Genomic DNA, 26,260 nt, shown 5'->3' on the forward strand with positions numbered 1-26,260 from the left:
CTTTCCAGCCTCGCTCCTTAGCCGGTCCCTGGCGCGGTCAACCGACCACAGCCCCCCAAACTCGAAGCGAACTGTTAATGATCTCGGTGCGTCCCGTCCCCCCCAGCTTCTGCCCAGCGCAGCACTGCCGGCCGTCACACGCCTTGCCAATTCCTCCCCCTGCTCCGGGGCTTTGCTCCTGGTCCCAGTGTGAACGGGCCCGGCCACCTCGGGGTTATTGGGTGCGCGGGTCTCTCTGCCACTCCCTGACGCAGGTTTCACCCGCAGCCAAATCCCGGATTTCACGGGTATGTGGGTAGGTCGGTTCGTGGCGATCAAAAGCGCCCGGGCTCAGGAGTGAGGGGCGGAGGGAGCAGTCCCCAGCGATCGCGATCTGCCCCCCACCCCAGGGGTCTGCAGGGCCAGCACCGACCCGCCCACGGAGGAGGGACGGGGCTGGTTGTCCGCAGCATGGTTCAGACCTGGGCTCCCCGCAGGGAGCCAGCCTGAACCTGCGGGAAAACGCCCCCCACCCCCCCGCTCTAGCACCCCGCAGGGGGGCCCAGCCCCCCGGGGCAGCGCATCTGGGGCCGTTCACACTGAGAGCCACCGTGGGGGGTTCCGTTTCCTTTGCTCCCCTCGGGACTAGCGGCGACCCCAGGAGCCCGAGCCCGGGTCTCAGCGCAGCGTGGCCCAGTGTTTCCCTCCCGGGGTTGGGCCCCTGGGAACAGGTGTGAAAAGGCTGCCGACCCAGCGTGTCTGAACCCGGAGCGGAGCGGGGCCCGAGACGCAGTGTGGGTCTTTCTCCAGCCCGGAGCCTGCTTTCAGTTTCCCTTGCGCTCGCTCTGGCGCGGCCGGCGACGGGTCGCGCTGGAGCGGGGGAGACACTTTCCATCGCCTGGGGCAGGGTGAGAACCGCCCGGGAACCCTCCTGCCTCCGCGCCTTAATCATTAACCGGGCGGCGGAGCGAGCAGGGAGCGGGTCAGACCGGTTCCTTTCACAACCTCTGGACCCCGGGCAAGCTGGGACGCTCCTGCGGAAGCGCTGCGAGCCGTGTGGGCCGAAAGGGGCGGCTGGGGGAGCTTCTAGACAATGAAAGGGGGGCGGGGGGGTTACTGAAGGTTTGTGCTTTAAACACGCGGGATGCCAGCCCCTGAGCTGCGGACAGGCCAGCAATGCCAAGACCAGGAGGAATCGTCTCCAACCTCCTGTACAGGGCAGGCCAGAGAACCGCCCGCCCCCATCCCCAGAGCAGAGCTTTTACCCAGCCAGTCTCCAGTTAAAAGCTGTCAGTGAATCCCGAGCGGGGAGACTCAGGGTGGGGGGAGCTTTCTCCCGGCGAAGCCCTGTCCCGCCCCAGCTGCCTCGGGAGGGCTCAGCCCCACGCTGTGGGGAGAGAGCAACCAGAATGTTCCAGGCCAGGTCTGGAGACTTTCTGAGGCGCAAACAGGCTGGGTCCTGGTGAAATCGGCCCCTGTGCGAAGGGGCGGCAGGGCCCTGGGCCTAGCTGCAGGCTCAGCCCAAAGCGCTGCGGGCGGCCTATATGGGAGAAGCTGGGCTGGTCCCCAGAGCTGACCATGCCTGTCCGACCCCCTAACAGGGAGGCACTTCCTGGTTTAAATCTCTGAAATCAGCTGAGTTTCATTTGGTCAATTTCAGTTCACTTGCCACAGACGGGATTTAAATCAGGTTGGGTGCCCGGGCAGCGGGGGGTGTCCTGAGCGGGATTGAAGGCACCACTGCCCCTTTCTCACCCAGCCCAGCCCGGGCAGGGGCGTGATGGCCCGGAAGTTCCTGCTGATCCTCTGCCCGCGGGAGCCGCGCAGGGGGTAGGGGAGGGAGGCTGGGAAGAGGAGCGGTTGGCACCAGGAGAGCTGCTCACGCAGTCAGGGCTCAGCCTTGCAGGGGAGTGCGGGGCCTGCCCACTTGCTGCGGGCGGCCAGGGGAGCTGGGGCCTATTGACAGAGCCTGACAAGGCCCTTGTGGTGACAGGCCGCCACGGTGACTTTGTTGGCAGATTTTGGGTGGCTTGCAGGGGACTGACAGGGGCCTCAGAGACCAGGCTGACAATGCTGATCATTAGACCTGTGTCCACGGCGCCCATCCCTGGTTCCTAGAGCACCATACCCGGCCGCGGGAACGCTGGAGAGTTTGTTAGGGGGGCTGGCTCCTCAGGCAAATTGCTCCTTGACTTGTGTGGAGGTTTTGCCCAGGGAGGGGCTGAGGGCTGCAAGGGGACTTTTGCCCTGGGCTTCAGTTGGAGCAGGAGCAAGGGCACTGGGCTGACCATGTGCGGAGCACAGACGGAGACATTTCACCCCATGGCTGGTGGGTCACCCTTGAGGCCTGGGCGCAGCTGAGCACGGAAGTCACAGTGAGTGAGTCAGAACAGAGCCGTTCCTCTTCTCCGTGACCAGCCAGAAGGTTGTTGGGATTGATTCATGAGGGGCAATTCCGTAAATAGCCCCAGCCAGTGACCCTGGCTCTGCAGACCAGGGAATTCTTCCCATGGGTTACCCGGGTCCTGCTTGGCTGTTCTGGTCCCGGTCTGCGTGGCTCGCAGAGCCAACCAGGCCAGTGTGGACGGAGGATGGTCCAGTTGAACGTACAGTTTGAATTGTGCTTCTGAGGAATGTTCAAACTCACATGTCACCATTCACAAGTTTCTGTGCCAGTGACTCTCCATTTTGTGGATATTTGCAGGGAAAAAATTGAAATTCAAACAAATATTGGTCGTTTCTTCCGCAGTTTGCTCTGCTCTGCTCTAGTTGTGACAATAACAGAATTGTAATTTGCCTTTATTTATTTGCGATGACTGCTCCCCTCAATGGGTCATTAGCAGGTTTGAAGTCAGGTCCTTCAGAAGTCAGGTCCTTCAGTGTCCTGTCTGCCGACAGTGGCCTGGGCCAGGTGCCCCAGAGGGAATGGAGAGAACAGGGAATCATCCAGTGATCCTTCCCCTCGCCCATTCCCAGCTTCTGGCAAACAGAGGCTAGGGACACCATCCCTGCCCATCCTGGCTAATAGCCACTGATGGACCTATCCTCCATGAACTTAACTAGTTCTTTTTTGAACCCTGTTCTAGTCTTGGCCTTCACAACATCCTCTGGCAAGGAGTTCTACAGGTTGACTGTGCGCTGTGTGAAAAAATACTTCCTTTTGTTTGTTTTAAACCTGCTGCCTGTTAATTTAATTTGGTGATCCCTAGTTCTTATGTTATGAAAAGGAGTAAATAACACTTCCTTATTTACTTTCTCCACACCACTCATGATCATATCCCCCCTGAGTTATCTCTTTTCCAAGCCACAAAGTTCCAGTCTTATTCATCTCTCCTCAAAGGGAAGCCGTTCCATACCCCTAATAATTTTTGTTGCCCTTTTCTGAACCTTTTCCAATTCCATCATATTACTCTAGTGTAACTCTATTAACATGCCTCAGTAGTAGGCTGTTGTCCTCGAGTGGACCAGTCAGGAATGGGACTGGGAACATACTTTACAAGCGTGTTAGCCAACACACAAGTACTGCAGGCCTGAGGTGTTGGAACCTTATTCTGTCCTGAGTTTTCACTCTAGTTGATAGGAATATATATTTATATATCTGTATCCCAGGTCTGTCCTTGCCCTTGTACCTCCCGTTGAAGTCAGTGGAAATCCTGCTTGTGCAAAGACTGCAGGGATTAGATCCTGAATCTTTAAAATGAAGCCCGATCCTTTGATGAATTGGCTATGAAAAGCATGGATTTATTATGTAAATTTCATGATTTAATAACTTCAAAGCCCATTTAAAAAAATACAGCCAGGCAATCTGGTTAATTAAAAGCCCAGCTGGATGAGTAATGGTGTAGAAAGTTAAAAGGAAAAGCCCATTATCGCCCATCTCCTGAAATTAAACACCTAGTGATCGGGTCCAAGACAGCCAGTGGGGCCATTTTCTGGGGATAGGCACCTTCCTATGGAATGTTTTCTCTCTCCTCCCGGTGCAGAGGTGGGGTGGAGGTGAGGGAGACAGATACATTTACAGCTTGTACTTAGTGTTGCATTTACAAAGCATCAGGTGTTAACTGGCTGCATTTTCATACTTCATGGGACTAAATATGAATATATTCACTCCCAGGTGGAATTTGCCCCTTTGCTGAAGGCTGACCTGAGGGTGAGATGCCCCTTGAGCCCCAGGGGCCAAAGCGGGGCTACAGCGTGTCTCGGCCTTGTGGTAAAAGGGGTGAATTTCACTCTTCTAATCACATTTACTGGGCAGAATCTGAACACCTGCAAGACGGGGCATAGTCACCGCTCGGTGCCTGTCTGCTTTCGGTCTGTTATTAATATTGCACCTGTTGCCTGGAAGAACTGGACTCCCAAATGCTAGACCAGCAGTTCTCAAGCTTCATTTCATTGCGACCCCCTTCTGACAACAAACATTACTGCACGACCCCAGGAGCGGGGACTGAAGACCAAGCCCCACCGAGCCCTGCTTTCCTGGGCGGGGGGGGGGGGGCAAAGCTGAAGCCCAAGGGCTTCTGCTCTGGGCAGGGGTATGTAATTTTATCCCTGGGTGATGGGGCTTTGGCTTCAGACTTGCTGGGTCCCAGGACCAATGCCAGCTTTGGCGACCCCATTAAAATGGGGTCCCGACCCACAGTTTGAGAACTCCTGGGCTATACTGACCCCAGACACTGGGAATCTGATTGTCCCCAGAGACATGCAGGCAAGGAGGCAAATCCCAGATCAGACAAATGCCAACGGCCTTGCAAAGACATGGCTTTACTCCCATGAGTAGCTGAACTGAAGTCTATGGGGCTGGCCCAGTGCTGCATTATTCCTACACTGGCCTGAGACTGGGAAACTAGATAAGGCCCACGCTCCAAGCATCGCAGGACGCCCCCGGCAGGAATGGACTGGGCCCATCGGAACTCCACGTGGGAATAAAGTTATTTGTGAACCAAAGTGATTGCAGGATCGGGCCCATAATTGGGGCAGGTCCCACCGGTGGTGGGCACCTGACCAAGACAGCGATGAAGAAACATGGAGAGGCCACCAAAGCTGCTGAAGCAGGAATAACTCCAGCTCCGAACTGGCATATGTCCCAGCAGGATGCAGCCAGAAGCGGCAATCTCTTGCCACCGTAAATGGTATCTTCTCAGGACAGCTGAGTCTGCAGTAATGAGCGAAGAGACTGGTCTGGACTGGGTCCTAAGCAACACCCAGGGGCCAGATTCTGAAGCTCTTCATTGTACTGGGGCAAAGTGTACCAGAGTCCACGGGAGGTTGGTCCAAATATAAGCAAAGGTAGGGCTAGGAGTCTGCTGTGTGTCCTTCAGCTGAGTCACTCCGTGGCAGGGGCCACAGTGTAATTACGTTCAGCATCCTTGGGGGAAGAACAGCCTCACAAATTAACCCTCTGATGCTGATGTTCAGGAAAGAGGATTAAAAACATCTGCGGAAGCTTGTTCGAAAGAACGAACCCCGGAGCCTCGCATTAAAATCCTGGCCCTCCCCATGGGGGCTCCTTACGCAGCAGGACGCACTGGAGCCCCAGAAGCCACCCACACCCAGAAATGCAAACAGAAAGCAGGGAGGAGAAACAACCACTGTGGCTAACCCGCAAAGTGAAGAGGTTGCTGGAGCTGCGGCCCTAGGCCCACCGAAACAAGCCTGAGTGGGGACCAGTAAAATGAGCGTGAGCGATTTGGGGAACGGTAGAATTTGAAGAGCAAATCGCCAGAGACAGAAAAACAAATAAATGCTGTGGGGAGAGCAGAAGCTGAAGCCGGCGAGTGTCCGTGAGTCCAGCTGGGGCAAAGGGAGCAGTCAGAGCGGATTAGCACATTGGAGAGAAGCTAAATGATCCCTTTATATCAGTCTCCAGCACAGAAGAGTTGGGGAAAATACCTACTTTCCAGGTAAGAGAGGTGAGGGGAGTCAGAGACTGAAGGGTTAGAAGAGGAAGGCCTGGAACATCATGATAATTCTCCCTGCAACAAGTCACCAGGACTGGATGGTTCATCCCAGAGCTTTAACTTCAGTGCAGTTATTTTGGCTGATGCCTGTGTAAATCAGGAGACAAATCAGGCTCACTATTTATACACAATGCATAATTAACCTGTGGAACTCATTGCCACATGATGCAGAGGCCAAGAGCTTAGCAGGATTTTAAAAAGCCTGCAGACAAGGATATGAACAAGCTACAGGTACCTTAGACACAATAAGCATGTGGGGGCTATAAAATCTCCTGCTGCAGGGCTCCTGCCAATCTCTAGTGACCGGGGTTAGGAACAAATTTCCCCTATCGGTCGGTTATTCTAGATAGCGGATTCCTTGCACCTTCCTCTGATGCAGCTAGCACAGGAAATGGTCAGAGACCGGATACTGGGCTAGATGGACTCCTGGGCCGACCCAGACTGGCAACCCCTCTGCTCCAATGTTCAATGGCTCCTCACTCCCTAGGGTGGCTGACAATCTGGTGCAGGAGGGCCGTAGACCAGTGAGATTTGGGGAGCGGGTGCAGGGGGGAGCTCAGGCAGATGCTTCCCCAAATACAGCCCAGTCACTGCACCCCTTGCCTCTCTCCCCAGTGCCAGAGCCACATTTACTGCTGCCCTTGGGCTGCAGGGGCAGCTTCTTCCAGCAAACTGAAAGGAGATTTGGGGCCATGCAGCCTGGGCCCCCCTGGATCTGCCACAGCCACAAAATTCCCACAGCTCCTGAAAATCTTTTGGAGGAGCAAGTTCCACCTGTCACACCCTGTCTGATGTGTAGGTTGTAAGCTCTCTGGGGCAGGGCTTATCCTCCTGGTGACTCCTTTGTATGGCTCCCAGCACAAGAGGGCCCCATCCGTGAATGGCATTCCTGGCTGCCGCCCTAATTAATAACAGGAATAAATAACAAGGGCACCAGATGGATTTGGGAGTCGGGTGTTTTTAATCCTGGTGTAGAGCACACACACACACACACACTCACTCACACACACACACACTCATACATGTACCCACACACAGACGCGCACACACGTCAACACACACACACACACTCACACACACACATGTACCCACACCCAGACGCACACACACGTCAACACAGATGCACATACACATGCACACGCACACACAGACACATGCACATGCGTGCACAAACACACACATGCATGCACACACAGGCATACACATGCATGCACAGACGCACAGACACACACGTGTGCACACACACAGTGCGACAGGGTCGGGCCGGATGGCTACAGGAGAGTAATAGAAGGCAGATATATTAGCCCCAGGTTAAGTAGGTCCCTTTTCCCTGGGTAAGGTAACAGGGAAGGTTCCAGAACAATCAGGAACCTTCAAGAGAGAATTAAGACAGACAGGCTGATTAGAACACCTGCAGCCAATCAAGAAGCCGCTAGAATCAATTAAGGCAGGCTAATCAGGGCACCTGGATTTAAAAAGGAGCTCACTTTAGTTTGTGGTGTGTGTGTGAGGAGCTGGGAGCAAGAGGTGCTAGGAGCTGAGAGTGAGAACGCGGACTGTTGGAGGACTGAGGTGTACAAGCATTATCAGACACCAGGAGGAAGGTCCTGTGGTGAGGATAAAGAAGGTGTTGGGAGGAGGCCATGGGGAAGTAGCCCAGGGAGTTGTAGCTGTCGCCCAGCTGTTCCAGGAGGCAGTCTAGACAGCTGCATTCCACAGGGCCCTGAGCTGGAACCCAGAGTAGAGGGTGGGCCCGGGTTCCCCCCAAATCCTCCCAACTCCTGGTCAGACACAGGAGGAGTCGACCTGGACTGTGGGTTCATGAAAACGGCCAAGCTGAGGGCTGCCGTGAAGCTCCAAGGTGAGCAAATCCACCAATAAGCGCAAGACCCACCAAGGTAGAGGAGGAACTTTGTCACAACTGGTGTCAGCAGTGGGATTGGGAGCTGTCCTATTGCAGATGGTCAGAGATGAAGAACACCCAATCCTCTACCGCAGCAGGAAACTCCTCCCGAGAGAGCAGAAGTATGCCGTGGTTGAAAGAGAGTGCCTAGCTGTGAAATGGGCCATGGAAACACTACGTTATTACCTTCTGGGTCGACGGTTTACTTTTGTGACCGACCATGCACCCCTCCAGTGGATGCAGTGAAATAAAGAGAAGAAAGCAAGGGTGACCAGATGGTTCCTGTCCCTACAACGTTTCCAATTCACCATACAACACCGGGATGGAAGTCACCATGGCAATGCAGATGGCTTGTCATGAGTACACTGCCTGACGTCCCAAGTTGCCCAACCCCGTAGTGTTGAGCAGAGGGGGGTGATATGTGACAGGGTTGGGTCAGATGGCTACAGGAGAGTAATAGAAGGCAGATATATTAGCCCCAGGCTAAGTAGGTCCCTTTTCCCTGGGTAAGGTAACAGGGAAGGTTCCAGAACAATCAGGAACCTTCTAGAGACAATTAAGACAGACAGGCTGATTAGAACACCTGCAGCCAATCAAGAACCTGTTCGAATCGATTAAGGCAGGCTAATCAGGGTTTAAAAACCTGGGTTTTAAAAAGGAGCTCACTTCAGTTTGTGGTGCGCATGTGAGGAGCTGGGAGCAAGAGGTGCTAGGAGCTGAGAGTGAGAATGCGGACTGCTGGAGGACTGAGGTGTACAAGCATTATCAGACACCAGGAGGAAGGTCCTGTGGTGAGGATAAGGAAGGGGCTGGGAGGAGGCCATGGGGAAGTAGCCCAGGGAGTTGTAGCTGTCACACAGCTGTTCCAGGAGGCAGTCTAGACAGCTGCATTCCACAGGGCCCTGGGCTGGGACCCAGAGTAGAGGGCGGGCCTGGGTTCCCCCCAGATCCTCCCAACTCCTGGTCAGACACAGGAGGAGTCGACCTGGACTGTGGGTTCATGAAAACGGCCGAGCTGAGGGCTGCTGTGAAGCTCCAAGGTGAGCAAATCCGCCAATAAGCGCAAGACCCACCGAGGTAGAGGAGGAACTTTGTCACACCAGGCACACACGTGCGCACAGACACACACGCACAGACACACCTGTGCACCACCCGACATCGAGCTCCCCCTTCTGAATAATTTGTGTGAGCAAAATTCACTTCATCAGGGAAACGCTGCTACCGAGGAAAGGTCTTTATCTGCCCCACCCCCCCAGAAAGCATCTGAGCCCCTCACGAGCTTTGGTGGATGCAGTCCCACAACACCCCTGTGGGGCAGGGCAGGGCTATTCCCCCATTGAACAGCTGGAGAACTCAGGCGCTCAGATATTAAAGGACTTGCCCGCGGTCACCCAGGCATTTGTGGCAGAGCAGAGTCGCAGGCTAGCGCCCTCACCACTGGATCATCCTTCCTCTCGGTGGCACTCACCCTGGTACCCCCTGGTTGTCACTTCCTGGGCAAAACTCACCCTAAGCTTTGCTCTGGCCCTCTGCACAGGTTGACCTTCCCTCACTAATGAATATATCATCACCCACCCAGGGGAGGGGGGTCAGTCTCTTCATCCCCATGACACAGGTGGGGGAAACTGAGGCCCAGACAGGGGCAGCGACTCTCCCAGGCTCACCCGGAAATTGTTTTATCTGAGTGCGAAAACAAATGATCTGATTCCCCTCTCCCCTCCTGCCTCTCCACGGCCCCCCCAGGACCTAGAGCTCAGCACAAGCTGAGGGGAGGAATTCTTTTGGGGTTCCCTGAAGTTTTAGCAGAACATCCTGGCTTGGGGGGCGACAGCTGCCCCTCAAAGCCAGCCTAGACTGCGTCCAGCCAGGTAGCGTGGAGCAGGAAGGCTCTGGCCTCCTGAGCCATCCAAGCCTGGGCACTGGGCTTGGTGTCTGGCCCTGAGGCAGCTCAGGGAATCTGTGGGAGGGGGCCTCTCTTCTGCTTCCCGAGCCAGGAGAGATCACGTTGCCTTTGCTGCTTCCAGCCGTTGGGGCTGATCCTTCCCAGGGACTGGACATAGAAGCCTTTTACCACACAGGCTAGTGCGGTTGCTCTGTCACACATCGAGACAGGAGGGATCCAGACCAGGCAGGCGTGAGCCGGGGCCCAGCGGAGCCAAAGGGAGGGGAGTCTCTGCCATGGCTGCGTTTCTCCTCAAGCCGTAGGAATTTCTTAGCTGGTGTTGGCTGGGGACCCGCTGGGCCACGTGTGAAGGGGCGGCTGGCGCAGGAAGCCGGGGTGTGTTCAGATTCGCGGGGGAGGCTGATTTCTGTGCCCCCTGTCAGCAGTAAGGAAGTGCGAGGCAGGCCGGTGAGGCCCTATGCAGAGAGCTGCCAAGCTGGAGATTTATGGGCATTGAGAGACTTGATCTATGTCCCCGGGCGGGTGAGCGTGTGAAAGCTCTTTGCAAGAGTGAATCATTCTCGGCTTTCCCACTGGGGCAACCGGTGCCTGGCTGGAGTCAGCGAGACCTTGGACAGGAGAGAGGCCAGCCATCCGCCTCTGCCTGCTGAGCTCCTGCAAAGGGAGCAGCTGGGAAGGCACAGGGCTGTCACACTTCTGTGGGGGGAGGGTGTCGTTCTAGGGTCAGAGCCCCCCTGCCCCAGCTGAAAGAAATCCGGGGTTCCTACTGCAGGGCAGGCCCCTCCTGCTCCATCAGCGGCAGGATGGGATAAACAGACAGGGGATTCCCAGAGCAAGGATGATGCACTGGACTTGGACTAGGGGATCTAGGTTCAGATCAGCCACCTGCTCCCGTGTGACCCTGGGAAAGTCACTCGGCCTCGCTGGGCTCCAGGTCCCCAGCTGTACAGTGGGGACAATGACCCGTCCTCCCTGCATCTGTTGTGTCCATGTAAACGGGATGCTCTGTCTCCTCCTATGTGCCTGGACCCTGGTCTTGGTCAGTGCCCAAGTTCTGCCTGCCCAGGCCAACAGAGCACCAGCGCCCAGCACTCCCCCTGGTTTGGATTCAAGCCAGATCCTGGCAGTTAACACTCGCTGGCCTGTCCCTTTTACACTCTGGGCGGCGGCTTGGAAGTGGGCGTGATGCTCATCCATCTGTGGTGCTTCGGCCCCATTGTGGTTTAAACCCTGGGAGCTGGGGACAGTGGTTCCTTTTCAGCTCTGCAGGTCAGAGACAGGACAGTGCCCTGGGGCAGCTTCTGGCTTGCATCGGCAGCCCAATGCACTGTCATTTCAGACAGCTAAGTCCCACCCTCCAGTGGGTACCACAGTGTGAGGATGAGCAGGAGGAGGGAGGGCTAGGAGAGGTCTGGGTGCTGGGGATGCCAGGCTGGGAGAGGTCTGGGCGCTGGGGAAAATTGGTCTTCTCAAAGAAACCCGATTTCATTCTTTGCAATTACAAGTTTGGTTGATGAAGGTGATTGTGTAGATGTAACAGACAGAGCCTTCTGTCGGGTGTTTGACTCAGTACCGTCACAAATCAACAAAGAAGTGGGTGACTGACAGATCTCTAAGGTAGTTGTGAATGGGGAATCCTCACTGAATGGGGATGTTTCTCGTGGGGTTCTGCAGGGATCAGTTCTAGGTCTGATGCTGTTCAAGATTGTCGTCAGTGATCTGGAAGAAAATATCAAATCTCTGCAGGTGACACACCGACCAGCAGAGTGGGGAATGATACTGAGGACAGGGCAGTCATACAGAGTGATTCGGCTTGTTCGGTAAGCTGGGCCCATTCAAACAAAATGCATTTTAATATAGCCAAATGCAAGGTCGTGCACCAAGGATGAAGGACTGGATGGGGGACCAGATCCTGGACAAAAGTGATTCTGAAAAGGGTTTTGGGGTCTGTAACGGGACGCAGACTCACAGGCGGTGCCTCCTGCTGGTCGTCTAAGGGAATTAGCTCACCAGCCTCCGGAGCGCCCTCTTCAGGCCAGTGTCTCACCCTGCTGCTGGCTCTCGTGTCCCTCCCAGGACCCCGGTGCCCCTTTCACTGGGTGCTGCCCCCTGGCAGTACCCCACAGTTCTGGGTCTCCCCCTCCCAGGGGAACCCCCCCGCCATCCCTACCTCACCTCAGTCGTAAGCTCCTTCCAGCCACCAGCTAGCCCCCGCGCCTTGGGGCAGACTGCAGTGTGAGCCACTCATCCCAGGCAAGGCTGGGTTTAGACCTGCTGCCTCTGCCTACCCATGGCTGCCCCTGCAACCCCCATATCTAATAGACCTTCCCAGGCCCACAGCCTGGGGCTTTCCTCGGCCCGAGCTCCCCGGCTCCCTTGGCCTTTCCCCAGCCCTGCTCCAAACTAGGTCCCCTATTCAGGTCTCTGCAGCCAGGTCCCTGCCTCTCAGCGCTGGAGAAGAGTGCTCTTCTGCTCCTGGCTTTGATAAGGCCCGCTGGGTCTGTTTGGGGCGTGACCCCCAGCTGCGGCTCCTCTGCCAATCAGCCCAGCTCTTCCCCTGCCCCAGCCCTCTCCCAGGGCTGCCTTAAACCCCTCTGGGCCCGAGCGGGTGTCCACCCCGCCACAGGGTCCTCGTGGACAAACGGCTGAATATGAGCGGTGACCAGAAGGGCTAATGTGTATAAATAGGGGACTAGAAGTAGAAGTAGGCAGGTGATTTTACCTCTGTGCACAGCACTGGTGAGACCGCCAGGAATAGGGCAGCCGGTTCTGGGTCCCCACGTGAACGGGACAGAACAGAGCCACAGGAGTGATTCAAGGGCTGGAGAAAACGCCTTAGAGTGGGAGACGTCAGACGTGCGATCTGTCCAGCTCCCCAAACAGAGGGCGAGGCGAGTGAATTGCAGTGTGTGGGTGCCTTCCCGGGGAGAACACGGCGGTGCTAACAGGGCTCTTTAATCTGTTGCAGGGGAGAGACGCAGAGCAAGAGCCAGTGGCTGGGAGCTGAAGCCAGACACATTCCCATAGGAATTGTTAGCTCTGCGGGCCATTAGCCACGGGGACAAACTCCCAAGGGCAGCAGTGGCTTCTCCAGCTCTTGAGGTCTCCAGAGCCAGCCCAGAGGCCTTCCTGGAAGCTGCCTTAGTTATTCAGTTAAGTGCAGGGCGGGCGGGGTGTGATCTATAGGAGGTCAGACTAGAATTAGATGGCCCCTTCTGGCCTTAAACCTCTGTGAGTCGTGGGTCTGAGAGACTGCCTGGAGGAGCGATGTGGGAGAGGGGACGGGAGAGCTGGGCACCTGGCTGAGAAGCCTGCTCGGTGGGACGGTGCCTGGTATGGCGATGGCCCAGTGGGACACGCAGGGGAGAGCCAGGCTTGGCAGTGCGGGAGCCGCAGGGAGTCCGGGAGGGGTGCAGTGCAGTTAAATTACAGGGATGTGGCCAAGCGGGAGGAGATAGCGAGGGGTAAGTGGGGGTTCGGGGAACTGCCCAGAATGGTCCAGCGGCTAAGACCACCAGGGGGGAAGTGAGAGGAAGGAAACCAGGCAGCGGGGGAGCCCAGGTCCCAGAAGCAAAAGCCAAGGCAAGAGGCCCAAGATGACAGGGTGTAGAAGGTGGCCATTAAGCGCTGTCTGTGGTGCTGGCAGCATCGTGCAGTGCTCAGGGCGGAAGAGCCAGCTGCAATGCAGACGGGCCAGGCCGGTATAGCCAGGTCAGTGGGTCAAGTGGTTCAGCGTCAGCTCTGTTGTCTGCCCCAGCTCCTCAGAGTCCTGACCCTGACACTGGGGGCAAAGCCCACCCGGCCCAGCCCGGCTCTAGTGTGATACATTCTGTTAGCTACAGCAATCAAGCAACATGTGTTAGAGACCCAGTGAAAACACAGTCGGCTAATATCAGATCCCCGCTGAACCTAGGTACCAGCAGTCTGAACCATACCAAAGAAGCCAGCAATTCTTTATGAACGTCACCTAATAATCTAGGGAGGCAGCTGTGTTGTTTAGCGCTCGGCCCCCAAAGCCCCAGTCTGACGGCCAGGCAGTATGTTGATATTCCAGACGAATGGCGGGTGTGGTGGGTGTCAAATCATTTCGAGCCTGCAGCAAATGTGGAAAGTAGCTCGGATGTCAGTCAAGACAGCCGGCCCGAACGGTAGGTGGGTAGGTAAAGAGTGAATCTCCCCACAGCAAGATGGGGCTTAACGCGGTCTTGCAGAGCCCAAGGTGAGACAGCTTGTTCCAGGTAATTAACCACTGGAACAACCTAGGAAGGGTTCTGGCAGGTTCTCCATCACTAGGAATTTTCACATCGAGATTGGATGTTTTACTCAGAGCTGCAGTAGCTCAAACAGGAATTAATGCAGGGCAACCCCATGGCCTGGGGCAGGCAGGAGCTTCACATTGGGTGATCACAAAGGTCCCTTCTGGCTTTGGAATCTACAAACAGGTTGATATTTCTGCGGGGGGCGGGAGCGTCTTGTGACCCTGGTAGTTTTGTTCTCTTTCAGGAAGCTAGTACAGGGTCGAATAGATCAGCTGGCGGTTTTATCGTGTTGGCTGATTAGTACTAATGGACTTGCTGGCTGGCCATGAGTTACTGGCTTAGTCTAGATGTTGCGTGTTTCTGGGCAGCTCCCCCTCGGCGGCTAGCCTGGGAAGCCCAGACCTCTCTCAGGCATGGTGGCACTGCATGGCCAGGGACGAGTGGTCAACAGCAGCCACGGCAGCAGGTGGAAACCAGGGTTCTTCTTTCCCTTGTGGAGATGGTGGCCTGGCTGGTTCCTCACCTTTGGGGCTTTTCCTGAGCGAGGCTTCTCCTGGGGAGTGTCACGGAGTGTGGGGGAGTCCAGGCCCTGCATCCCTCTTCCTAGGATTCACTGAGACTCTCAGCCAGCCAGTAAAACAGAAGGTTTATTGGACAACAGGAACACAGTCCAAAACGGAGCTTGTGGGTACCCCCAGGACCCCTCAATCACGTCCTTCTGGGGGAGCAGGGAGCTTAGACCCCAGCCCTGGGGTTCCCTGTGTTCCTCCACCCAGCCCCAAACTGAAACTAAACCCCCCCAGCAGGTTCCCTTCTGCAGCCTGTCTTCACATTCCTGGGCAGAGGTGTTACCTCCCTCTCCCCCTCCTGGCTCAGGTGACAGGCTCTCAGGTCTCCCATCCCCAGGGCACATTCCCAGGTCAACACTCCCCCCTCCCTGCTGCGTCACATCCTCACATCTCTCCCCCCTTCGAGACTGAACTGAGCAGGGTCACTGTGACCGGTGACCTGGGGAAGTTCGGGGCCTCCTCTCCGGGACAGCGCGTCCGCTATCAGGTTGGCACTTCCCTTCACGTGGACCACGTCCATGTCGTAATCCTGCAGGAGCAGGCTCCATCTCAGGAGTTTGGCGTTGGCTCCTTTCATCTGGTGCAGCCAGGTCAGGGGAGAGTGGTCGGTGTAGACGGTGAAGTGTCGCCCGAAGAGATAGGGCTCTAGTTTCTGGAGGGCCCACACCATGGCCAGGCACTCCTTCTCGATGGCCGCGTAGTGTTGCTCCCGGGGTAGCAACTTCTTGCTCAGGTACACGATGGGGTGTCTCTCCCCCTTTTCATCCTCCTGCATTAACACCGCCCCCAGTCCCGTGTCTGAGGCGTCGGTGAACACCACAAAGGGCTTGTCAAAGTCTGGGTTTGCCCGAACTGGGCCACTGACCAGAGCCTCCTTCAGCGCCCGGAAAGCCTCCTGGCACTGCTCGGTCCAGACCACCTTGTCTGGCTTCCCCTTCTTGCATAGCTCAGTGATGGGGGTGGCGATGGCGCTAAAGTGGGGCACAAATCTTCGGTAGTATCCTGCCATCCCAATAAAGGCTTGGACCTGCTTTTTGGTGTGGGGAGCGGGCCAGTCTCTGATCACCTCCACCTTGGCTGGTTCCGGCTTTAGGCGGCCGCTCCCCACCCGATGGCCCAGGTAAGATACTTCCGCCATCCCCACCTTGCACTTCTCCGCTTTTACAGTCAGCCCAGCCCCCTGGAGTCGGTCCAGCACTTGTCTAACCTGGGACACGTGGTCCTCCCAGGTCTGGCTAAAGACACAGATGTCATCAATATACGCCACGGCAAAACTCTCCATCCGCCTCAGGAGCTGGTCCACCAGGCGCTGGAAGGTGGCCGGCGCTCCCTTGAGGCCGAAAGGCAGGGTCAGGAACTCATAGAGCCCCAGAGGGGTGATAAAGGCCGATTTCAGCCGGGCATCTGCATCCAGCGGCACTTGCCAGTAGCCCTTTGTAAGGTCCATGGTGGTAAGGTACCGAGCTCCTCCCAGCTTGTCTAGGAGCTCGTCCGGCCTGGGCATGGGGTAGGCATCAGATACAGTGATGGCATTGAGCTTCCGATAGTCAACACAGAACCGGACCGACCCGTCCTTTTTGGGGACCAGCTCCACCGGCGAGACCCAAGGGCTGGCAGATGGCTGGATCACCCCCAAAGCCAGCATGTCCCGGACCTCTCTTTCCAGGTCCTGAGCAGTTTTCCCTGTGACTCGGAAGGGGGAGCATCTTATCGGCAGGTGCGACCCTGTCTGCACCCAGTGGACAGTCAGATTAGGGCGTCCAGGCTGGTTGGAAAACAGCTGTCGGTACGGATGCAGCACCCCCCTGACCTCAGCTTGCTGGGCAGGGGTTAGCTGATCCGAGAGGGGAATTGTTTCCAGGGGGGAACCAGCTCTGGTCCCAGGGAATAGATCTACTAAAGGGTCATCTCCCTGCTCTTCCCACTGTCCACACACGGCCAACACCACATTCCCCCTGGCATAATATGGCTTCATCATATTCACATGGTACACCCGGCGGTGGTGCGCCCGGTTCGACAGCTCCACCACATAGTTTACCTCCTTGAGCTGCTTGATGACCTTGAAAGGGCCCTCCCAGGCGGCCTGTAGTTTGTTCTTTCTCAAGGGGATGAGAACCATCACCGGATCCCCGGTGGCATAGGCACGGGCCCGCGCCGTGCGGTCATACCAGACCTTCTGCTTCCTCTGGGCTCTGGCCAGATTCTCCCTGGCCAGGCCCATGAGTTCAGCCAGTCTCTCTCAGAAGATCAGGTCATTCTCCACCACTGACTCTCCATCGGGAGTGGCCTTCCCCTCCCACTCGTCTCTCATCAGGTCCAGGAGGCCCCTCACCCGCCTTCCATATAACAGTTTGAAAGGCGAAAATCCGGTAGACTCCTGGGGCACCTCCCTGTATGCGAACAGCAGGTGAGGTAAGTACTTGTCCCAATCCTGCGGGTGCTGGTTCATAAAGGTTTTCAGCATCATCTTTAGCGTCCCGTTAAACCTCTCCACCAGCCCGTTGGACTGGGGGTGATAAGCTGAGGCCCAGTCGTGCCGGACCCCACATTTCTCCCACAAGCACCGGAGCGGGGCCGACATGAAGTTGGAGCCTTGGTCTGTCAAGACTTCCTTGGGGAACCCCACGCGGCTGAAAATGGTCAGGAGCGCATCGGCCACGGTGTCTGCTTCAATGGAAGCTAAGGGCACTGCCTCGGGGTAGCGGGTGGCAAAATCTACCACCCCCAGGATGTATTTCTTCCCCGACCGGGTCGTCTTGCTGAGAGGCCCCACGATGTCCATGGCCACCTTCTGGAAAGGCTCCTCTATGATGGGCAAAGGTCTCAAAGCCGCTTTCCCCTTGTCCCGGGCCTTCCCCACCCTCTGACAGGGGTCACAGGATCGGCAATACTGCCGGACCGTGGTAAAGACCCCGGGCCAGTAAAAGTTCTGTAGCAACCTCTGCCGGGTGCGCCGGATTCCCTGGTGCCCTGCGAGGGGGATGTCATGGGCCAGGGACAGCAGCTTGCGGCGATACTTCTGGGGGACCACCAGCTGCCTCCTGATCCCACAGGACTCTACTTCCCTTGTGGGAGCCCATTCTCGGTACAGGAACCCCTTCTCCCACAGGAACCTCTCCTGGCAGCCTCTCCTCATGGTCCGTACCACACTGAGGTCGGCCAGGTCCCTGAGCTTCCGCAAGGAGGGATCTTTCCTCAACTCGGCCTGGAACTCAGCGGCTGGGGAAGGGATGGGGACCGGTTCCCCCTCAGTGACCAGGTCTGAGGCCTCAGCCTCTCTGAGCCGTGCCCCTCGGCGCTCCCTCCCCACCAGGGTAGGGTCCTGCGCCTCCGGTGTGGTACCCTCCCCGAGGTCAGGGTGCAGTGCCCCTCGCCGGCTCTGGCTACGCGTCACAACCAGGGCGGTCTGGGGATTGCTTGGCCAGTCCTCTAGGTCTCCCCCCATCAAAACTTCAATGGGCAAATGGTGGTGTACCCCCACATCCTTGGGGCCCTCCTTGGCCCCCCATTTCAGGTGTACCCTTGCCACGGGCACCTTAAATGGGGTCCCGCCCACCCCCGTCAGGGTCAGGTAGGTGTTGGGCACCACCCGATCTGGGGCCACCACCTCGGGCTGGGCCAGCATCACCTCCGCGCCCGTATCCCAGTATCCATTGACCTTCCTCCCATCCACCTCCAGGGGAACAAGGCACTCTCTCCGGAGGGACAGCCCCGCGCCCACCCTGTAAACTGAGCACCCTGAGTCCGGAGCCTCCAGCCCTCTGGTGGAGCTGGCCGGGGGTACTCTTCCCTCCTGCGCAGGTGGTAAGCTGGCAGCCCCCCTTTCCTGGGTCGTCTGCCCCTCGTCCAGCTGGGTCCCTACCCAGTTAACCCTGGGTAGGTTGGGTCTGCTCAGTCTGTCCCTGAGCCCAGGGCACTGGGACCGTACGTGGCCTCTCTGGCCACAGTGATAGCAGCTCAGGTCACGTTGGTCCCCTCGAGCGGGTCGGAGGGGCCCGACGCCAGGCGTTCCCCTTGGGAGGGGGTTCTCCCTATTTCCCCGCTGGGAGGTCCCCTGGTGACTCTCTCTCTGCATCGGGGGGGCCTGTTCTTTTGGGACTCCTTCCTGTGACCTCCGACCAACTGTTCACAGACTCGTTGGCCAGCTGCCCTGCATGCTGGGGGTTCTCGAGCTTTTTGTCCACCAGCCACAGCCTCAGGTCGGACGGGCACTGTTCATACAGTTGCTCCAGTACGATTAGGTCAAGCAGGTCCTCTTTAGCTCGGGCCCCCGCTGTCCACTTGCGGGCATACCCCTGCATCCGGTTGGCCAGTTGTAGGTAGGTGACCTCAGGCGTTTTACGCTGACTCCGGAACCTTCTCCGGTACATCTCGGGGGTCAGCCCAAACTCGCGGAGCAGGGCCTGTTTGAACAGTTCGTAGTCCCCTGCCTCCAGCCCTGTCATCCGGCTGTACACCTCCACGGCTTTGGGGTCCAGTAAGGGGGTGAGAAACTGGAGCCTGTCTGCAGGGTCAACCCTGTGCAGCTCACAGGCATTCTCAAAGGCCGTCAGGAAGCTATCTGTGTCCTCCCCCTCCTTACGCTGGGCCAGGAAGCACTTATCAAAGCTCCTTGCAGTCTTGGGTCCCCCCGCACTCACCGCAGCCGGGGCCCCACTGCTCCTCAGCCTGGCCAGCTCCAGATCATGCTGTCTTTGTTTCTCCTTCTCCTGACGCTCCCTCTCCTTCTCCTGACGCTCCCTCTCCTTCTCCTCCTGCTCATGTTGACGTTGTTTCTCCTCATGTCGACGTTGTTTTTCATGATTCTCCAGCTCCCTCATTTTCATCTCCCTCTCCCATTCCAGCCGCATCTGCTCCAGGGATGGGGAGCTCCGCCGGGAGGATCCCCTGCTGGCTGCCGGGGTCAGGGTGCCCTCGGTATTTGCTGGGCTTCCCCCAACCCCTCCCCCAGGCATAGGTAGGAAGGGTCTCGGGGTGTCCTGGGCAGCAGTCTGACCCCTCCCAGCCCGGTAAGGCCCCAGGGCCCACGCTGCGTCCCCCGGGCGGCTTCCCTCAGGGACAGGGATCGGGTCATCCAAGCGATCCCTCTCCTCCAACTGGGCAATCAGCTGTTCCTTGGTGGACCTCCCGATGTGCAGCCCCCTCTGCCTGCACAGCTCCACCAGGTCGCTCTTAAGGCGTTTAGTGTACATCTCCCTGCTGGCCACTCGCAGGCCGGGCAGCTTCCCACGGTTTCCAGGAAAAACCCCTAGTGTGCCAGTCCTTCTTGAGGTCACCGACTCTTTGCCAGGGTCAAGCTGCAGACTCCTCCGCCCCAGGACCGCTCGCTGCAATCCCCCGGGGGACCCTGTTACTGCAAAAGTCCTTCTCTCTGGTCACACATTCCCAGGGGTTAACCACCCCCCGAAACCGTCTCTCTCTGAATCTTCAGCACGCCTCGTCCCCGTCAATCCCCCTTCATTTTACTGCTCCCCAGTCACTTACTGCAGGAAGTGCCGTCCACGGGGTGCAGTACATCCCACCGCTGCCACCAGTTGTCACGGAGTGTGGGGGAGTCCAGGCCCTGCACCCCTCTTCCTGGGATCCACTGAGACTCTCAGCCAGCCAGTAAAACAGAAGGTTTATTGGACAACAGGAACACAGTCCAAAACAGAGCTTGTGGGTACCCCCAGGACCGCTCAGTCAAGTCCTTCTGGGGGAGCAGGGAGCTTAGACCCCAGCCCTGGGGTTCCCTGTGTTCCTCCACCCAGCCCCAAACTGAAAACTAAACCCGCCCCCCCACAGCAGGCCCCCTCCTGCAGCCTGTCTTCACATTCCCGGGCAGAGGTGTCACCTCCCCGTCCCCCTCCTGGCTCAGGTGACAGGCTCTCAGGTCTCCCATCCCCAGGGCACATTCCCAGGTCAACACTCCCCCCTCCCTGCTGCGTCACATCCTCACAGGGAGTTTCTTGGCAAATCAGAATGGGGTGTTCTCCTTCTGAGGTCACTGGCTTCACCCAGTGGGGTTGGATTAGGTGAGAACCGCCCCATTCTGGGACTTTCTGTCTCAGAAGGACTCCACAGGTCCTTGTGTTTGAGCCAGTGAGGTCAGGGGTCAGCCCACAGCCACGAACCACCTGGCAAGTCTCGACTCAGAAACCATCTCAGGCCGCACGGGTAGCCCAGAGCTGGAACTGATGGTTTTACAATTCCCACGCGCAATTCAGTTTCTAGCTACAGGCCCCTCCCTGCCCCACGCGGTGCAGCAAGGCAGAGAGCGGGCAGGGCTCCCTGCAGACACAGCCGGACCCCAGCCAGGCCTTACGTCCCCCATGTCCCCGAAACACACGCCCAGCGTTTGCTTTGGAGTCCTGCATGTATTATTCCTGCAGACCTCCAGGTACGTGTGTTTCTGGGGCCTGTGTGGACACAGGAAGCCATGGGTGGGTCTGAAATCTGATTCAAGTTGGTCTCTGCATGGAATTTCACAGCTGCTGCCCTCAGCTGGTGTAACAGGGCTCGCCCGTGCCAGGGCACCCTTGTGTGGCCAACCACAGCAAGGCAGAAAGTTCCTGCCTCAGTTTTCCTAAGGCAGGTGGAGCTGCCCATCCTCCCCGCCACCGATCAGACCAATGGTCACCTTCCCCACCCAGGAAAGGAATGTTGTCCTTCCCAGAGTCATGTTCAAGCCCTGCTTCTGGGCACAATTTATTTGTATCGGTGCAACCCTCAAACAATTCCCAAAGCCTCAAAGTAAAATGCAGCCATTCCCCACCCCCATTCCTGGGGCCGCCTCCAGGCTGCCCACCCGAGATCCCCCACCTACTGCGTTCCCCAGTTCTTCTGCCCCCCTCCCTGGGCCAGCCACCTGTGAGAGGCCAGGCCTCTTCCCCAGGGCCAGCGCTCCTATTCCAGGGCCGCTGCGTCTGGCAGTTCTCCTCGCTTGGTGCAACTCTTCTCCTGCAGCCTCAGCTTGGCCTCGCTGCGGCGCTCCACTCCCCAGGCCCCTTCATGGGCAAGTCCTGCTATTGCCGAGCAGCTTCTCATGGGAACCTCCCTCTGGAGTCAACCTCTTTCTCCGGGCCCAGCCTGCCCTGACTGAGCTGGTTGTGACAGGTTCAGTCACAGAGACCCCCATGGGACTGTCACCTGACGCGCTGAAATGACCTCTGAGCCCTTTTTCCCTGCCAGCTTGGGACTCCAGAACCCTGCCTTGCTGAGCCGGACATGCCAGCCCGCTGCAACTCAGACCCAGGTCTGGTCCATGCCCCCAAAGCTGCAGACTTTAACCAAAAACTGCTCAGCAGGTCACCTGTCTCCAGCACCCAGACACGCAGCTCCCAGTGAGATCCAAACCCCAAATAAATCCATTTTACTCTGTATAAAGTTTATACAGGGTAAACTCATAAATTGTCCGCCCTCCATAACACTGATAGAGAGGGATGCCCAGCTGTTTGTTCTCCCAGGTATTAATCACTTACTCTGGGTTAATTAATAAACAAAAGTGATTTTATTAAGTATAAAAAGTAGGATTTAAGTGGTTTCAAGTAATAACAGACAGAACAAAGTAAGTCACGAAGAAAAATAAAGCAAAACTATGCAAGTCTAAACCTAATACATTAAGAAACTGATTACAGGTAAAATCTCACCCTCAGAGATGTTCCAATAAGCTTCTTTCACAGACTAGACGCCTTCCTAGTCTGGGTCCAATCCTTTCCCCTGGTACAGCCCTTGCTAGTTCCAGCAGGGACCTTAGGTGTTAACTAGGGGTTTTCTCATGACTGGTAGCCCCCTTTGTTCTATTCCACCGCCTTTTATATCTCTGGCACAAGGCAGGAATCTTTTGTCTTTCTGGGTCCCCACCCCCCCTTCTCAATGGAAAAGCACCAGGTTTAAGATGGATTCCAGTATCATGTGACATGGTCACATGTCCTGGCAGACCCCAGCCTTCATTCTTCCAGGCCTGACTCGCAGGCACCCACTAAGGCTTGCAAGTAAACAGACCGTTTACAACCAATTGTCCTAGTCAATGGGAACCATCAAGCTTCCAAACCCCCATTAATGGCCCACACTTTGCATGATTACAATAGGACCTCAGAGTTATACTTTATATTTCTAGCTTCAGATACAAGAATGATGCATCCATACAAACAGGAGGAATATGTTCAGTAGATTATAAGCTCTGTAATGATACCTTACAAGAGACCTTTTGCAGAAAGCATATTCCAGTTACGTCATATTCACACTTATCAGCATATTTCCATAAAACAAAAGGGGTGCAACATCACACTGGTGTCTCCCTTTGCCCCCGGGCCTTGGTGCGGGCCTTCTGCTCAGCTCTGGCCAGTTCTCTCCCACAGCTCCCATCAGGTCTCTTCCCACCAGCTCCCAACTCCAGGTGTCTCCATGTGCTCTCACCAGCACCTTCTTAACTGCTGCCTGGCTCTTTACAGAGGCCCCCTATCAGGCTCCATTGGGAGGCAGCTAACTAGTCCCAGGTGAACTGGGCCCGTTCCCTCTTACAGGGACCAGTGACCCTGGGACAACAGGTGATTTGGGGGTGGGAGTGGATATTGGTGTGTGTGTGTGGGGGGGTAGGCCCTTTGATCCCTGCTGGGATTTTGGGGAGGGGAAGATCCCTGCAAAGGTGTGAGCCGGGAGTGTGATGTTTAACATAGTCTCCTGGCTGGCCCAGTTCTCTCTTCTCAGGAGCCGTCCCTTGGCTCTGACAGGCTTTCTCGCTATTGCTCTGGGCTCAGTCTTCTGGTTTGGGGAGGGGGGCTGAGTGGGGCACAAGGGGGTAGCTCTGGCAGCATCTGGAGCTCTCGGACCCCTTGGCCTGGCCTGGCTGTGGGACAGTAGCTGCTGGTGGCACTGGTTAGTGATCTCTCCTGCCGATGGATGAGGATCGAGTTTCCTTGCCGGCTCTTGTTTGGCCCATAAACTGCCTTGGATAGCACTGAGCCCCAGTACTGTCTGCACACCCTTCCCCAGAGCGGGCAGCTGGAGTCCCCTTCACAGCTCTAGCCATTCTTTGGGACAGTCCCCTTGGATACCCTGGTCTGCCTCGTCACCCCGGTGAGCGTGTCTCTGTGATAGCTCGTCCCTCACACCACAAATCGCAGCAACAGTCTGGCTGCGCCCAGTCCCAAAGGACCAGTCACTTACACCAGGCCAGTTGCTCTTTAGATCTCACACCAAACCGGGCGCTTGTAGCCAAGCCTGTAATAAGCTATACCAAGATTTATTAAATAGAAAAAGGAGACAAGAGAGGTTAAAGCAGGTAAACATATATATGCAAATGAGTTACAATCTTAAATTTCAAAAAGTAATAGAAGCTTTGGTAATAAGCAAGCTCTATATCATAGAATCATAGGATTGGAAGGGACCTCGCAAGGTCGTCTAGTCCAGTCCCCTGCTCTCATGGCAGGACTAGGCGTTACCTAGACCGTCGCTGACAGGGGTGTGTCTAACCTGCTCTTAACGGTCTCCGGAGATGGAGATCCCACCACCTCCCTGGGCAATTTATTCCAGGGCTTAGCCATCCTGACAGGATGTTTTTCCTAATGTCCAACCGAAACCTCCCTGGCTGCAATTGAAGCCCATTGCTGCTTGTCCTGTCCTCAGAGGTTAAGGAGAACAATTCTTCCCCCTCCTCCTTGTAAGAACATTTATGTACTTGAAAACTGTTCTCATGTCCCCCCCTCAGTCTTCTCTTTTCCAGACTAAACAAACACAATCTTCCCTCATAGCTCATGTTTTCTAGACCTTTCATCATTTTTGTTGCTCTTCTCTGGACTTTCTCCAATTTGTCCACATCCGTCCTGAAATGTGGTGCCCAGAACTGGACGCAATACTCCAGTTGAGGCCTAATCAGCACAGAGCAGAGCGGAAGAATTACTGCTCGTGTCTTGCTTACAACACTCCTGCTAATACAGCCCAGAGTGATGTTTGCTTTTTTTGCAACAGCATTACACTGTTGACTCATATTTAGCTTGTGATCCACTATCACCCCCAGATCCCTTTCCGCAGTGCTCCTTCCTAGGCAGTCACTTCCCATTGTGTGTGTGTGTACCTGATTGTTCCTTCCTACGTGGAGCACTTTGCATTTGTCCATATTGAATTTCATCCTGTTTACTTCAGACCATTTCTCCAGTTTGTCCAGATCATTTTGAATTTTAATCCTACCCTCCAAAACACTTGAACCTCTCTCAGCTTGCTATCGGCCGCAAACCAGAAGTGTACTTTCTAAATCATTGATGAAGATAGGGAACAGAACCGGACCCAGAACTGATCCCTGCGGGACCCCACTCGTGATGCCCTTCCAGCCTGACTGTGACCACTGATAACTACTCTCTGGGAGCGGTTTTCCAACCAGTTTTGCACCCACCTTATAGTACAGGTTGCATTTCCCTAGTTTGTTTATGAGGTCACACAAGACAGTATCAAAAGCCTTACTAAAGTCAAGATAGACCACATCTACCGTTTTCCCCTAGCCACAAGGCTTGTTACCCTGTCAGAGCAAGCTATTAGGTTACAGGTTTCAGAGGAGCAGCCGTGTTAGTCTGTATTCGCAAAAAGGAAAGGAGGATTTGTGGCACCTTAGAGACTAACCAATAGCTACAGCTCACTTCATCGGATGCTCAAATAAATGGGTTAGTCTCTAAGGTGCCACAAGTCCTCCTTTTCTATTAGGTGACTGTTACTTATCACCTCATTATCTTCTAGGTGTTTGCAAATTGATTGCTTAATGATTTGCTCCATTATCTTTTCTGGTACAGAAGTTAGACTGACTGGTCTGTAATCCCCGGGCTGTCCTTATTTCCCTTTTTATAGATAGGCACTAGCTTTGCCCTTTTCCAGACCCCTGGATCTCTCCCATCTTCCATGACTTTTAGAAAATAATTGCTAATGGCTCAGAAATGTCCTCAGTCAGCACCTGGAGTATTCTAGGATATATTTCATTATATGTCTTTTAGGACTAACCAGTGCTAAACACTGGGGATCTCTTACTTATGCCTAGTAAACTTTGCACCTGAGAGTCCAAGAAGCACAGAGATACAGTTCCTTCTTGGTAGGGGTTTTTATTCCTGTTCTCCCCTGTGTCCAGAGCTTCAAGCTCAGCTGGTGGGAGGAATCCACTTGCAAGACTTATCTTCATGGGGGCTGCAAAACCAGCAATGTCTTTTGTCCTCTTTTTCGTCTCACAATAGCCATAGGGAGTTGGACTTTCTCTCTTGGCCAGGACATAACACCTTCAGCTGGAGACCAGCACTTCACACTAGTTAATGTCTATCTCCTGCCTGGTGATTTACAGAGTCACAGAGACTCTCAATACAAATGCTCATATATTACCATGCAACACGGCACACCACTGTTACAACTGAGATTAATGCTGGAAGCCACTCACAAGCATTCAATTAAGTCTAAACACTAAACATGTTCTTATAATTCTAATAAAGATTTGAATAGCTCTAACACAGGGTAGCCAGGCTAGTCCTAGCTATGTATCTCAGGGTTCAGTTGAAACATGGGGACCTTGGCATGAGCTGGCCCCTGGTCTGCCAGAGTCATGAAGGTCTGAGTTCTAGTCCTGCTTTTGCTGAGTTTCCTATTAGCCATGGTGTATGACACAGTCTGATCTCTCTAGGTTCTTACATGGCACCTGGCATCCGGACACCTAGGAGTCAACCCAGTGCAACTTTATAACG

At 55.6% G+C, this 26,260-nt stretch overlaps 1 protein-coding gene across 1 annotated transcript in view; it reads left to right on the forward strand.

The window, feature by feature from the left end:
• LOC140895243 (uncharacterized) overlaps positions 1-26,260 on the forward strand; it is a 37,318-nt gene that overhangs the window by 4,134 nt on the left and 6,924 nt on the right. The gene's annotated exons all lie outside the window — the stretch shown is intronic.

This window comes from Lepidochelys kempii, chromosome 11, assembly GCF_965140285.1.
Source record: "Lepidochelys kempii isolate rLepKem1 chromosome 11, rLepKem1.hap1, whole genome shotgun sequence".
Taxonomy (NCBI): Eukaryota; Metazoa; Chordata; order Testudines; family Cheloniidae; genus Lepidochelys; species Lepidochelys kempii.